At 38.4% G+C, this 13,180-nt stretch overlaps 1 protein-coding gene across 3 annotated transcripts in view; it reads left to right on the forward strand.

Annotated features, from left to right (window-relative positions):
- The window catches only part of chrm2a (cholinergic receptor, muscarinic 2a), a 54,261-nt gene that overhangs the window by 13,648 nt on the left and 27,433 nt on the right, over positions 1 to 13,180 (forward strand). For 2 of the 3 annotated variants that reach the window (XM_033990356.2, XM_055231597.1), the window contains one exon: positions 10,297 to 10,443. The gene's annotated coding sequence lies outside the window, so the exon portion shown is untranslated. The remainder of the gene's footprint in view (positions 1 to 10,296; positions 10,444 to 13,180) is intronic. The other variant, XM_033990357.2, reaches the window with a different exon arrangement.

Below are 13,180 nucleotides of genomic sequence, written 5' to 3' on the forward strand. Positions count from 1 at the left end.
GCCATGCTCCTTATGCTCCTTAGTCATCTCTGCTCATTTCCATTAAGAGGGAAGGTTTTATTTTTTTTAATATTGTACACATAATGCTACTACTACCAGTGTATATATTTATACTACGACTATATATCTACACCATATTATTACAGAGGCTTCATTATTAATGTTATTGCTAGACTATAATAGCACCATGACACCGTGACGCACATTGAACGAAATCGCTTAAGCTCAGTCTTAAGTATTTTGTACTATATTTGCGCTTGGTACTACAAAACAGTTGACGATAAAAATGTGATAATAAAACATTTTCAGCTATGGCCCATTTGATTATGTATCTAATATGACACTCCATAACACATACACAAGTCAATCAATATCCAATTAAGCCACAGTCCTCTGTCAGCTCACTCTAATTTAAAGTGAGCAAAACACCTTTTTCCTCCTTTTTAATTGTCTAATACAAAGTGTTTTTAACCTCTGTTCTGTCTATGGAAATGTCAATGAGGAAAAGAGCAATTAATCAAAAGAATAAATGAGCTGCATGGATACTGTATGGCCTATTCTCTGAAAAATACACAGTCTATTCATTTTAATCAGAGTGTTCAGATGAGGTTGGCAGGTCACACTGACACCCAACCTACTCATTTACTGTTGAAAAACGGGAAAAGATTAATAGCATTATGTTACTTGGCTGCATGAATAATGTATTACTCAGTGTCTCTCTAATAAAACCAAGGTGAATGTAGGTCAATAAGTCTTTTATTCACATTTTTACATGAGTAAATCATGGCCTTACTTACTACAACTATCACTTAAAGGCACTCTACTTTATTTTTACTTTGGAAACAAATCAGGTACAGGGCCTTTAATTCTAACAGTTGTTGCAGTGAGGCAGAAGTACCACATGCAGCTGCATATTCATCTACCACTAGTTCTATTCTTACCATCAGGTCTGCTTCCATCACTATCATGAATACTTTTCAACCTTGTCATGGGACTTATGCAGGTTTGGACTAAACTAAACTGCTACTATTACCTAAAACATCTCCAGTGTGAGAGATTGTCAGATAGCACAGCTTGTTTGGAAAGATGCTTTCACAGTTGGACTTGTCAATTTTTTAGTAGCATACTGATCATATTGGACATGTTGTACCTGTACCTCCCAATCTTCTGTGATATTGTAATGATTAAGCTGTCTTTTTTCGCTTGTCATTTGATGCTGTACCCAAAACCCAAGGTCCACCTGCCCGTGCTCCACCTAAGTTATGACATCACGAGCACCCTCATAAGGCACCTCTATTGTTTTGGAATGAAGGCACATTCATTTCACGGGCTCCACCCGCCTGCAGATGATTTGTGACTGTTATTATCCGGCAAAATCACTGCGGAAAATAGCAGAGGTGTGAAGTCAGGAATTGGCAATAGGGGTTACAGGAGCGGGCTGGATGTTGTATGGTAATACATCACTGTGTATGTTACAAGTGCAAAGTCATAAGACTTAAATGAGACTCATAAGCTAAAACATAGCTCTTATCAAGGGACATTTATATATATATATATATATATATATATATATATATATATATATATATATATATATATATATATATATATATATATATATATATATATATATATATATATATATATATATATATATATATATAAAACCATATAATATTGAAATGCAAAACCAAGATATTTTAACATTATTTCTACTTTTAGTAATACTTCTATTGATACTAGTTCTTCCTCTCTTTTTCAACAGTCACCACTCCTGTACTTGTGGCTGACAGTGGCTCACTGGTCACAGGCTTTGCCCCCCTCGTTGCTTGTGTCCTTGAACATTTATCACCCACCTTGTCCATGCATGTGGTGGATTTTGAGTGATGGTGGTAGTTGGAGAGGCAGATGGCGCTGATTGGCATCCTTGGTTCCATCAGCCTACCCCTGGGCAGCTCTGGAGTGAATGAATAAAATGTGAATAGTCTTTGAGCATCCGAAGGAAAAAGGAATAGCGATATACCAATAAAATAACAGCTCTGCTAATGGTACAAAATATTAGGTTCAGATTGTACAATTACACTGTTACACACCATGAAATACTTTTTGAATGTACGATATGCTATATGCACAAAGGCAACACCAAGTGGCAAGCAGTGCTAAGCTAAAATGTTGTTCTCAAGTAAATATGTTTTATATAGAATCACTACAGCGTGACTTCAGAGGGCAAAATAGAAAAATGGTGGGGGGCTGTGAATAGCAGGGGGGCTGAGGGGAATGACCCGTAACCTAGTTACAAACCACCGTGCATGCAAGCTGATCTTTTTCAACCGGAGGACCAGGTCTGGCTACCATTCTGTCCAACACTGAAAGTGCTTTTCAAGCTTGACTAATTCATTATAGAGCCATTTAAAACCATTTTCCTTTGTTGAAGTCAAACCTTAAATTCAAAGTGCTGACGATTTGAAAAAGGAAATTCAAACTTGATTGCAGTAGATGTCTTTCAAATGGCATTTCATTAGAAAGTCCCTGCACACTTAATGGTTCAACCTGTATATGCAAAATAAGCAGATTGGACATAAGAAAAGATGTGTTAATGTAGCCTGAACTTCTTATTTTCATATTTATGCTGTTTTATAAAGGTCCAAAGTCATGCGAGAACAAAATGTATTTATAGGCAAGCGTGGCCGCGTGCTTTCATAGGCAATACAATACATGGTCAAATGTTGAAGTTATCAGTGGAGAGCAGGAGTGAAGGAGGCCTCTCTAGCTGTGCAGCCCTCTACACCTGAAGCATTTCAATTCAGTCTGACAGCACACAACCATTCTGCGGCGCCAAGATAAAAACATAACAGCGGAAAAAGTGAAATAATCAATTCTGAAGAAAAGCCAGAGTATTAATCTAGACGAGAGAGAGACTATGGGATGCTGCCTCCCTTAGGATTGTGAGATGATTTGTGAAGGAATTTAGAAGATAATTCACTGTATGATGTGTATTCCAATACTGGAGCAGAAATATTCGATCAGTCCTTTTATCCATAAGGAGGAACAATGAGTGCACAGCCTTGAGAATTACTTCATAATTATGCCATTTTCTCTAAAAAGGTACACCTATTATTGGTGATCCCTTTGAAAACACAAAAGAAACAAAAAGTGAAACTGATCAAAATGAGTACTGCCGATTTGTTTAAGAAGAACCAATATAAAAATAAAAAGTCACAGTAATGTATTGTGTTCTGTTCCTAACCTTTATTGCAAGACAAAAATAATAATATTAAGATACTTGTTTGATAAATACATGACCTAAAGTGCACATGACAGATTCCATCTAAAATGCAGGGACACAATTTATGGAGTTACTTCTACTTCTGAGACATCTGCTGCACTTTTCCAAACAGGAAGTAAAATGATCAAATCAGGAAAAGTAAGGCAAGAATTTTAGTTCAGTCTTAACTATAATGATCTGTGTATGATTATTGATGCATTTGCTGTAATCCACCCTGAAATTTACACAAACATAGGCCTAAATTACACACAAAAATTTGTCTGAATCTCAGATAAAGAAAAGTGTGTATGTGGAATAGCCTCAGTGAGGTCCACAATGCCACTGATGCTGTCTTTATAGTGCGCCACATGAGATAAAGTGTCCCATTATTGCTCTTGTATTGTGTAGCATGAATGTGTCTGAGGCGCGGATTATTTCTTATCTCTATTTATTCAACATGTCACGTGAGCCTGCGCGTCCACTTTTAAACTGCTTGTTGCTCTCCCCCATGGGCTATGTATGCAGTAAATTGCAGACAAGAGAACGGGCATAGCATTTGTACTGAGCTTCATTGCATATGCAGTAGATCCCATGCTCCCATCCCACAAAGGATATTAGAATTTATATAGCCTGCTGGGTACTGCATGCAGATTCTGGAATAGCACAAACAATGTTTGCAATAAAGAAACACCAATCTGGATTATTCATCACAATCCTGACAGAATCATTATGTTTGTCAAAAAGTAGAAGTTTCATACCAAAGCGTTTCACAAATGATATCTCATGTTCAAAATGAATATAATTTGAAATGCAAAAAAATACATTTATCATGAAGCAACATATGCTCCATACCCAGTACTTTCCTGACATAACCCCACCACATGTATGTTAGACCTTGAATGGCGCCATGAGCCAGCGTAGCAAAGGTTTTAGAGGTTTCAGAGGTAGTGATCTGGACACTACCTTTGAAACTTAAGACTTAAGACAGCATTAACTACTCACATCACCTGTCACTGGTTCATTATCGATCCTCTGAGCATAAGTAGTGCAGCCCTGACAGTTTGGCCCTAGTCAATATCTTTTAAATTCTTAAACTTATTTTTTGTTATGTCTGTTATCGAATTGTGTAAACCAACAGGTGCCACAATAATAAAGTCATACGTGTTCTCTACCGATGGTTGCATTGTGACACAATTCTCTTTTAAATAAGTTTATCTATGAAAAAAAAAAAAATTCCGCTCCACTGTCCTTCAACAAGCTTTTATGCCATTAGCTTCACATTTTATCTTTTGGCAAGATGAACTTGAACTTGTGGAATGTAAAATCTCAGTATCATTTACTTTCATCAGTAATAAAACTTTTAATAAAACTGTACAAAGGAAAAATCACAATAATACAATTCTCCATGACATTATACTTAAAGGTTAAAGGTGCACTATGCAACTTCTCTGGTTTTATGATGCATTTACTGACATACTGTGAAACATTTCAAAACATCCACATCTGTATCATGGTGGACATGATACAGATTCATTGTACGCTAGAGAGAGCTCAGAGATTTATTATTATGGCTTGAATTATTTGGATACTTTTCCATTGAGTTGACACGTTTTGTGAAAAAAAAGAAAGTCCGAACAAGTTGTACCAAATGTTCACAACAAGAAGATGAAAGCAAGAGAAACACAGTAGAAATAAGCAGATAAACAAAGGAGGAAAGATGAACCCGTAACATCATGGCCACCTGTCTGTTACTAGCGCTCATAATGGAACGTGTTAGAGCCATTTGTTTCTCTAAGCAGAAAACATGGTGCATTCATACACCTTTCTATCAAATCCACTGAGATTTTAATAGATAATCACCACAATTGTTTTGCAAAGTCCAGAATAACATGATTTTACCCAGAGGGACATCCAGGAGCAACCGTAACCGTGACGTCAGATTCATTTTTTCCTCAGTGACGCGTGTGAAACGAGCGAGCCCATTGGTCATCTATCATTTTGCAGCTAAATGAAATTTCTCTGACCTCGGATGAACAGAGTTTAGTGCTTCGCTCGTTGATTCTGTGGAAACCGCCCAGCCACATCCACTCTGGCAACCTTAAAAAGTAAGCATTTTGTGTCTACTACCAGTAAAATCAACAGATTAGACTGTGTTATGAGACAGTGATGGCAAAGCAAAGCCACAGCACACAGGGAAGATGAAAAGAGGGCCTGCTGGTGACGGAAAGGGAGGAAACTACTCAGCAAAAGGCAAATAGGGCTCACGAGGAGATCTGATGTGAAGCACAGATAGAGGGGCTGTGCAGTCTAGTGCATCTTATCCATGTATGAAACAGCAGTCTCAGTCAAGGCATGCCCACTGTGTTCCCATTCATCACGCAGCATGGGAGCACAAAAGGAACAGTGGAGTGACAACATGCTGCAGTTAATTCAACGTGATACTTGAGTGATAAACAACAAAGAACACCAGGTCATAAAGTATTTGTGGGAATACAGTTTAAGAAGTAGATTTGTCAACTCTTTTTTCTTGATTTTGATAATTGGAGCAGTGCGTTAGCTTGAAAGTTGACTGGAGCAGAGGAGAGAGAAAGTCGCATGCAACTGCTAAACTAATGCGCTAAAGGTATAAAGCGGTATACAGTGTTATAGCTGGATCATGCAAAGAATTTTATCGTTATCTCTTGTAGCACACGTGACCTCATAATTTGATAACTGGTCATAAACGCGTATCACAAACAGGGAAACCTTTACGTCCAGCCTTCACTTGATGATTAACTGTAGTCTTACAAAATGAAACATCAGCGTGTAAGTCAGGCTCGGGAGCATATGACCAATGTTATGAGTCAATGCCACGTCGTGATGAATGCCGGTGCTTGTCTGTGCATGTTCATTGCCTTATTATCAGACCCTCTTAATCAATCAGCGCATAGGGAAAACATTTACCGGCACTCGCGCATAAAGATCTATCACGAGCATTGAAAGCCTAGGCCCCATACACAGAAAAGAAATGCTGCGTCGGTGTAAGATTGATGCGTTGGCATGTACAGTAAATAGGCTGACGGGCATCCGCTCAGACAGTTACATAATCAGGACTTTTTATCCAGACATGTGCCCCCTCTCCCTCCCCAACTTACCCCACCCACCGGGCCGGGCCGCAGCCTCCGAGCACATAATGAAGAGCTCGTGGAGATGTCCATCGAGATCTATGACCAGGATCACACACTGCACAGGCATCCCCTCCCACCGGCAGTCACGATGCTGATAAAGCAATTCCAGCATCCCACTCTTTAAGGACAGCCCCTGCAGTTGCATTCAGGGAACACCAAGTACTAGAAAATTGCATTACGAACTATTTAAAAATGGAAACACTGGAGGATGGTGTTATTGAAAAAGGTCTATTCGAAGCACTTGTGTTCGTAGTGCGTGAAATGTTTTCTTTATAAGACAGTTGAAACCACTCTCTCACATAGAGATCCCGGAGTCAGACATAAAACTGCTATTTCACCATATCCATATTAACAAGTCTAGTCTCTAATGGGCTGCACTTTTAGCCTGTGTGTAGTTTCTATGGCAGCCACAATTAGCTGGCATCCTGGCCTTTAATTTAATGTTATGACAGATTGATGACATTGACATTAAGTAAATATGTTTTGTGATGTGATGATGGAAGATTATTGCATGTTTTATATTAATGGTGGAATATCGAGCGGCGGTTTGGCCTATTTCCTGAGGGTTGAGTGAACAGGTTTCTGCTTCCTGTTATATGTCACATTTCCAGAACTTTTTTCCATAAAAAAAAAAAAAAATTAATACTAATTTTGGATTAAATTGATAATTGCTATGGTAACAATTCTAAAACCATTGAGTAGGGGGTCTGTACTTCATTCAGATACATAGAAGTAATTGTGGCTGCATTGACCCTATATAGCACTAAGGATATACAGTTGAAACCAGATGTTTACATACACTATATAAAAAGACATATGCTTTTTTTCTCACTGTCTGACATGAAATCAGACTAAACTTTTCCTATTTTAGGTCAGTTAGGATTACCAAAATTATTTCTATTTGCTAAACGCCAGAATAATGAGAGAAGGATTTCTTTTTGGACAATTATTCATTACTTTTTCCAAAGTTAGAAGTTTACATACAGTAAGACTATGCATTACTATGGATTTAAACCATTTGGGAAAACCCAGATGATGATGATGTCATGTTTTTGGAAGCTTCTTATCAATTTTGTTACGGCCCCAGGGTTTAAGCCTTATTGACAACATTTCAGTTAATTAGAGACACACATGTGGATGTGTTTGAAGGCACACCTGAAACACATTGTGTCTTTGCGTAACATCATGGGAAAGTCAAAAGAAATCAGCCAAGATATCAGGAAGAAAATTGTGGACTTGCACAGGTCTGGTTCATCCTTGGGTGCAATTTTCAGATGCCTGACGGTGTCATGTTCATCTGTTCAAACTATTACACATAAGTATAAGTATATGAGAATGTCTAGCCATCAAACCACTCAGGAAAGAGAAGTGTTCTGTGTCTCCGAGATGAATGTGCCTTGGTCCAAAATGTGCATAACAACCCAAGACCAAAAGCAAAAGACCTTGTGAAGATGCTGCTGAAGCTGGTAGTGTGTCATTATCCACAGTGAAATGAGTACTGTACCGACATGGGCTGAAAGGACACTCTGCCAGGAAGAAGCCATTACTTTAAAAGAAACATAAAAAAGCCAGATTAGAGTTTGCAAATGCACATAGAGACAAAGACCTTAGTTTTTTGAGACATGTCCTGTGGTCTGACAAAATTTGAACTGTTTGGCCATAATGAGCATCGTTACGTCTGGAGCAAAAAGGGGGAAGCTTGCAAGGCTGAGAACAGCATCCCAGCTGTGAAATACGGGGGTGGCAGCTTCATGTTGTGGGGCTGTTTTTCTGCAGGAGGGACTGGTGCACTTCACAAAATAGATGGCATCAGGAGGAAAGAACATTATGTGGAAATACTGAAGCAACATCTCAAGACATCAGCAGGAAGTTAAACCTTGGGCACAATTGGGTCTTCCAAATGGACAATGAGCTGAAGCATACTGACAAACTTGGTTTCACTTGGTTTCAAAGTGGTTTAAGGATAACAAAGTGAATGTTTTGGAGTTTCCATCATAAAGTCCTGATCTCAGTCCTATTGAAAATTTATGAGCAGAACTGAAAAGGCATGTGCGAGCAAATGAGACCTAAAACAGGAAAAGTTTAGTGTAATTTCATGTCAGAAGGTGAGAAAAAGTGCATGTGTCTTTTTATATAGCGTATGCAAACTTCTGGTTTTAACTGTATGTCTGTGAAGTGTACCCCACTTTCCCGTTAGTTTTCAATGGGCCCCCAATCAGCTGCAACACAGAAACTAGACAAATATAAATATAAATTACGTTCTCCACTTAAGACTCATATTAAATGTTGAGATAGATTTCCCACGATAGACTGATTGGTGGAAAAAGATGAACAGATAGATCATTTGAATTGATGAATAACAAACTCCAGGAGAGAGAACTAACAGAAATAGGGAAAAATAAACCATGAAAGATAGATGATGGTGAATCGCTCCCCTGAGGCTCAGTTTGAGAATACTTTGATGGAGTTTGGATAAGACCGGCTCAGTTCTAGGACTGCACTGCTCTAATGCACTCCTAAATGCTAACTCCAGTTTAAATGTACACACAAACTTATGTAAGGCTCCATCAGCTCACAGCCAATCAGAGCACGCACTCACAGGGGAATTAACTGGCCATCAGCAAGAGAAGATTGCCATCAATGTCCAGGAATTGCAAGATATGTTCAAGCCGCATCATCATGACAATCTCATGAATAATTTCCATTAACTTAAAACAGGATGGCTGGAAGATATTTGAATTGTTTGCCTACACAATAAGGGATCAGGCAATATGTTTATAATGGAGTTTGAAAATCTTTAATACACAAATGAAACCATTAAGACAAAAGGAGATGGTTATTTTTGTTATTGCACAGCACCAACATCACACAACAGTCACTTTATGGCAGATATGGGAGATATTTGTATGTTCGCCCCAAATGTATGCATCTTCTAATTCTAAATACTTCGGATCATTGACAACCTTTCCTGAGATTTTATAACAAAAACTGGTGACGTTCTGTTTGAGGAGGCAGTACTAAATCGTATTTGTTATCTTGACAGCGCATCTCCTAAACAGACTTGTGTGTACCAAACAGTACAACTGCAGGGCTTACACTTTTATCTGCTCTCCTGTCACCTCCTCAACTTTACAACTCAGCTGTGTGCTTCCACTTCAAAACCCACTATGACATTGGGCTGTTGTGCTTGTAATAGTGTAATACATGCAGTCATTTATAAAACATTTGATAAGACTACTTACCAGGAACAATAGTTTAAACATGCATTAAACATGAGCGAGATGTGGGACTTATAATGTGCTCTCTCAAGACTGTAGTTCAGTGATATCGTGGGGGTTTTTATAAGTAATTTACATTGAAACCAGCTATTTTTGAATTTCATATAATATTTTACCCGGAGGCTTATGTCCTTTGAGATAAAGCCCAGGACAATTTGTATGAATATTGGTCCTTAGTGAACTTTAAGCTTCTCTTGACAAAGTGATCATATGCATGGCCCAATAGTGTCAATCTATAGCTGTATTATTATAATGTAAATATTATATTAAAGACTGTACAGTTTGTCATTGAACTATATTCTGTATGATTTTGGAAGGAATTGTGACATTCTTTTTGATAAAGTAGATATTTTAGGAATATACAGACGCACTAAACAAATATATAGCACGTTTCTGACTATAAGGAAAAAAGAGAAAAACAATAATTCAAGTACTATAAATAAGTAATAGATAAATTATTGAATTCCATGAACAACTCACAAAGAACACTGGGACCCCAATATGGTAAAAAGTGTTCATTTGTTGAAACACTTATAGAGACTCTACATTCCGTGTTTATTCACTGTTCTCCACATCCATTTTTCAGCAGACATGGCAATGGTGCATGAGACTGGAGCCAGACGCCTATCTCTCCTCAGTCCAGAGAGCCTCGCTGGTGCTACAGTAAACACACACTCCCAAAATATGTCAAAGCTCTGCAACCACAACGCTTGAGGACGACTCCACTGTTTCTGTAAGTACTAACGCACTTTTAGTATGTAGTAATGAAACGTTCAAAGACAACATCATTTTAAAAGAGTAATTATGCTGTGTCAATACTACAAGATTTTTAGATTTAAAAAAAAAAAAAAAAAGGTACTGAAACTTGAGTGGCTTTAACGATGGTAAAAGTAGCAATAATTGAATCCAAACCTAGATTTTGATCAGCAGTTATCAAATAGTTGTGCCCCTGATTGAAAAGGTTAACAGAGATCACACAAGGTAAGTTGTTATGTTATGTTATGCAGACTCATTTTCAACAAAGATAAGCATCCTGTGCAGACATACCAAATACAATTCAAAAGTCTAGCATTGACAGTCCAGTAAATATTCTGCAGCTAAGTAGCACTTGAATGTTTAGTTAACTCTATTTCAGCCCAACATTTCTCTGCTCTTGGTGTTGTGGCAAGTCTGTAAAGTTTACAGTAGCAGTGCACTCTTGGGCACAGCCTCAATCGCACTGTCAGTTTTGTATATATTCGTTTTGATGAAGCATGATCGAGTAAAGCACCTCATCTGACTTTTATATTTGACAAGAACATGTTCCAGAGACTGCGTCCAAAAGCTATCATATCAGGTGTTACACAGGCATGGCACCAAATAGAGACAAGAGTGACGACGTGTAGCTCTGTATACAAGCACTTTAAATCAACAGGCACACTACTCACACTGGGAACGCAAGCACACTTTATCAGCTGCAATGGCACCTACACACACCACAGTCTGATGATGGTCTATGGGTCCAGAGGTCCTCCTCTTCATCACAGCCCTGCTGCCCACAGGCATATCTCAGATGGAGAGGTAACAAGTATCTCTGGTGTTGTGGATGTGTGACTCAGTGTATAAGGAGGTTTCTCTATCGACTATAATAAAGGCCTCATCATGACTTAAGTAAACATATATATGCACCCCAGTGTTGAACAACTAATACAGTCTCCACCACTACATTATATCACAAATATACAAATATTATATACTAATAGTGCCACTGCCTCAGCAACTTTGGCTTTTAGCTTTTGGCTAAAAAAGCTTTTGGCTTTTGAGTGTTTTTATTCATGTATATATATATATATATATATATATATATATATATATATATATATATATATATATATATATATACACAAAATATATAGGGATTGCTGATGTAAAATAATTATATTCCAACTCTGTACCAAGTAACTTAGCATTTTACAAAATTAGAATTTGTATTAAATTTGCAATGTCTTTGCACTGTCAGCATATATCATAACATAGGCTTACCCTCAGTGAGCTGTCACATTCACTACCATACAGTCAAAAAGCCAACTCCAATTTTTGGAAGGAAGGAAGACATCTCCCCAATTAGGAAACTACGGCTTGACCACACGGCCCCACGTTTACCCCAGCCGGCTCCATTTATCAGGGCCAGACAAGCTTACACTGATAGGCACTCACAGGAGTGCTCCTGCCCACATACCCTCTCATAAGTTAGCAGCTAATACATATGCATTGCAGGGCCAAACACTATCCATTAACTGCAATGGGAGCCTGCGAGTGGTGCTTGGAAGTGTCAAATATGCATGAGGGAATGGAGGTCTATGTCTGATAATCCTCCAGGCAATTAACGCTATCTCTCCCTGCATGGGCCAAGCACCTAGATGCATGTATCAAGCTGCTATCCTGGGCTGTTTAATTTTTAAGCAGACTAAAGCTAAATTTACAACTGTATTAGCTAGAGGCAGATTTTTATACAAAGCAGATTGAGGGCATCTGCAAGCCAGTGGTAGGCCATGCATTGTTCCACAATGGTGTTTCTGAGGACAAAATGTACATCGGCAAATACTAAATCTGAAAATGATCTATTACACATCAGATTGCAAAAGCCTTGCAGATTAATCACTGTGGCAACTGAAGAGTGACTAACAATAACACTAATGTAAATATATTTTTGAAGAAAAAAATCTTCAGATTCACCATGTCCATTAAAAGCTCTTCTGTGTGTGCTTTTAGTTGTCTCAGTTGTCACTGTTTCATTTTGCCTCTCAGGTTTGCTCATCTCTGCCGATGTTTGGAGGCTGGAGTTGGTTATTGATGAAATTGTTTTGGCTCGTGTGAAAGAGGGCTGTGGCGGGGCTGGTATTCAGAGGTGTGTGCGATTGTTGAGGAAGCAAATATTGATTGCACTTAAAGTGACAAGATTGAGGGGACCTATTTTGACACGTTGTCGCTACTGCAGCCAATAGACAAAGTATGGGCCTGCCAAGTGGTACGCATTGATTTCTACATGAATCATGTGTACAGCTTAAAAATATATGTCAACCGTTTTTATGGCACTGTTGTAATGTATAGATGGACACCTTTGTTGACACAAGATGACAAGTTAATGCTAAAGAAATTCATATAAAGCCTGCATGTAAACTTGATAGAAAGGCTGTGCTCTTCTAAGGCAGGTTGACTGGCACTTGAGAAATCAGGTGCTACATGGAGGATTTCTTTGTGCATAATTCAGCAGCCAGGCATGAAACTGATATAACCTCTCAGGGTGTTATGATCATCCATCAGGCAAAATTGCTTTCTTCTAACATTTGGTTGTCAACGTGAAATAACAAATGTAACAGCACACAACAATACATGATTACAGGGTAATAATGGCCCAGGGTCAGGAGAATGTGACCTCATTGAGAGTGCCTTGTTGAAGGGAGCAAGTGAAAGACTGCTGGCTTTTCTAT

This window comes from Periophthalmus magnuspinnatus, chromosome 23 (genome assembly GCF_009829125.3).
Source record: "Periophthalmus magnuspinnatus isolate fPerMag1 chromosome 23, fPerMag1.2.pri, whole genome shotgun sequence".
NCBI lineage: Eukaryota > Metazoa > Chordata > Actinopteri > Gobiiformes > Gobiidae > Periophthalmus > Periophthalmus magnuspinnatus.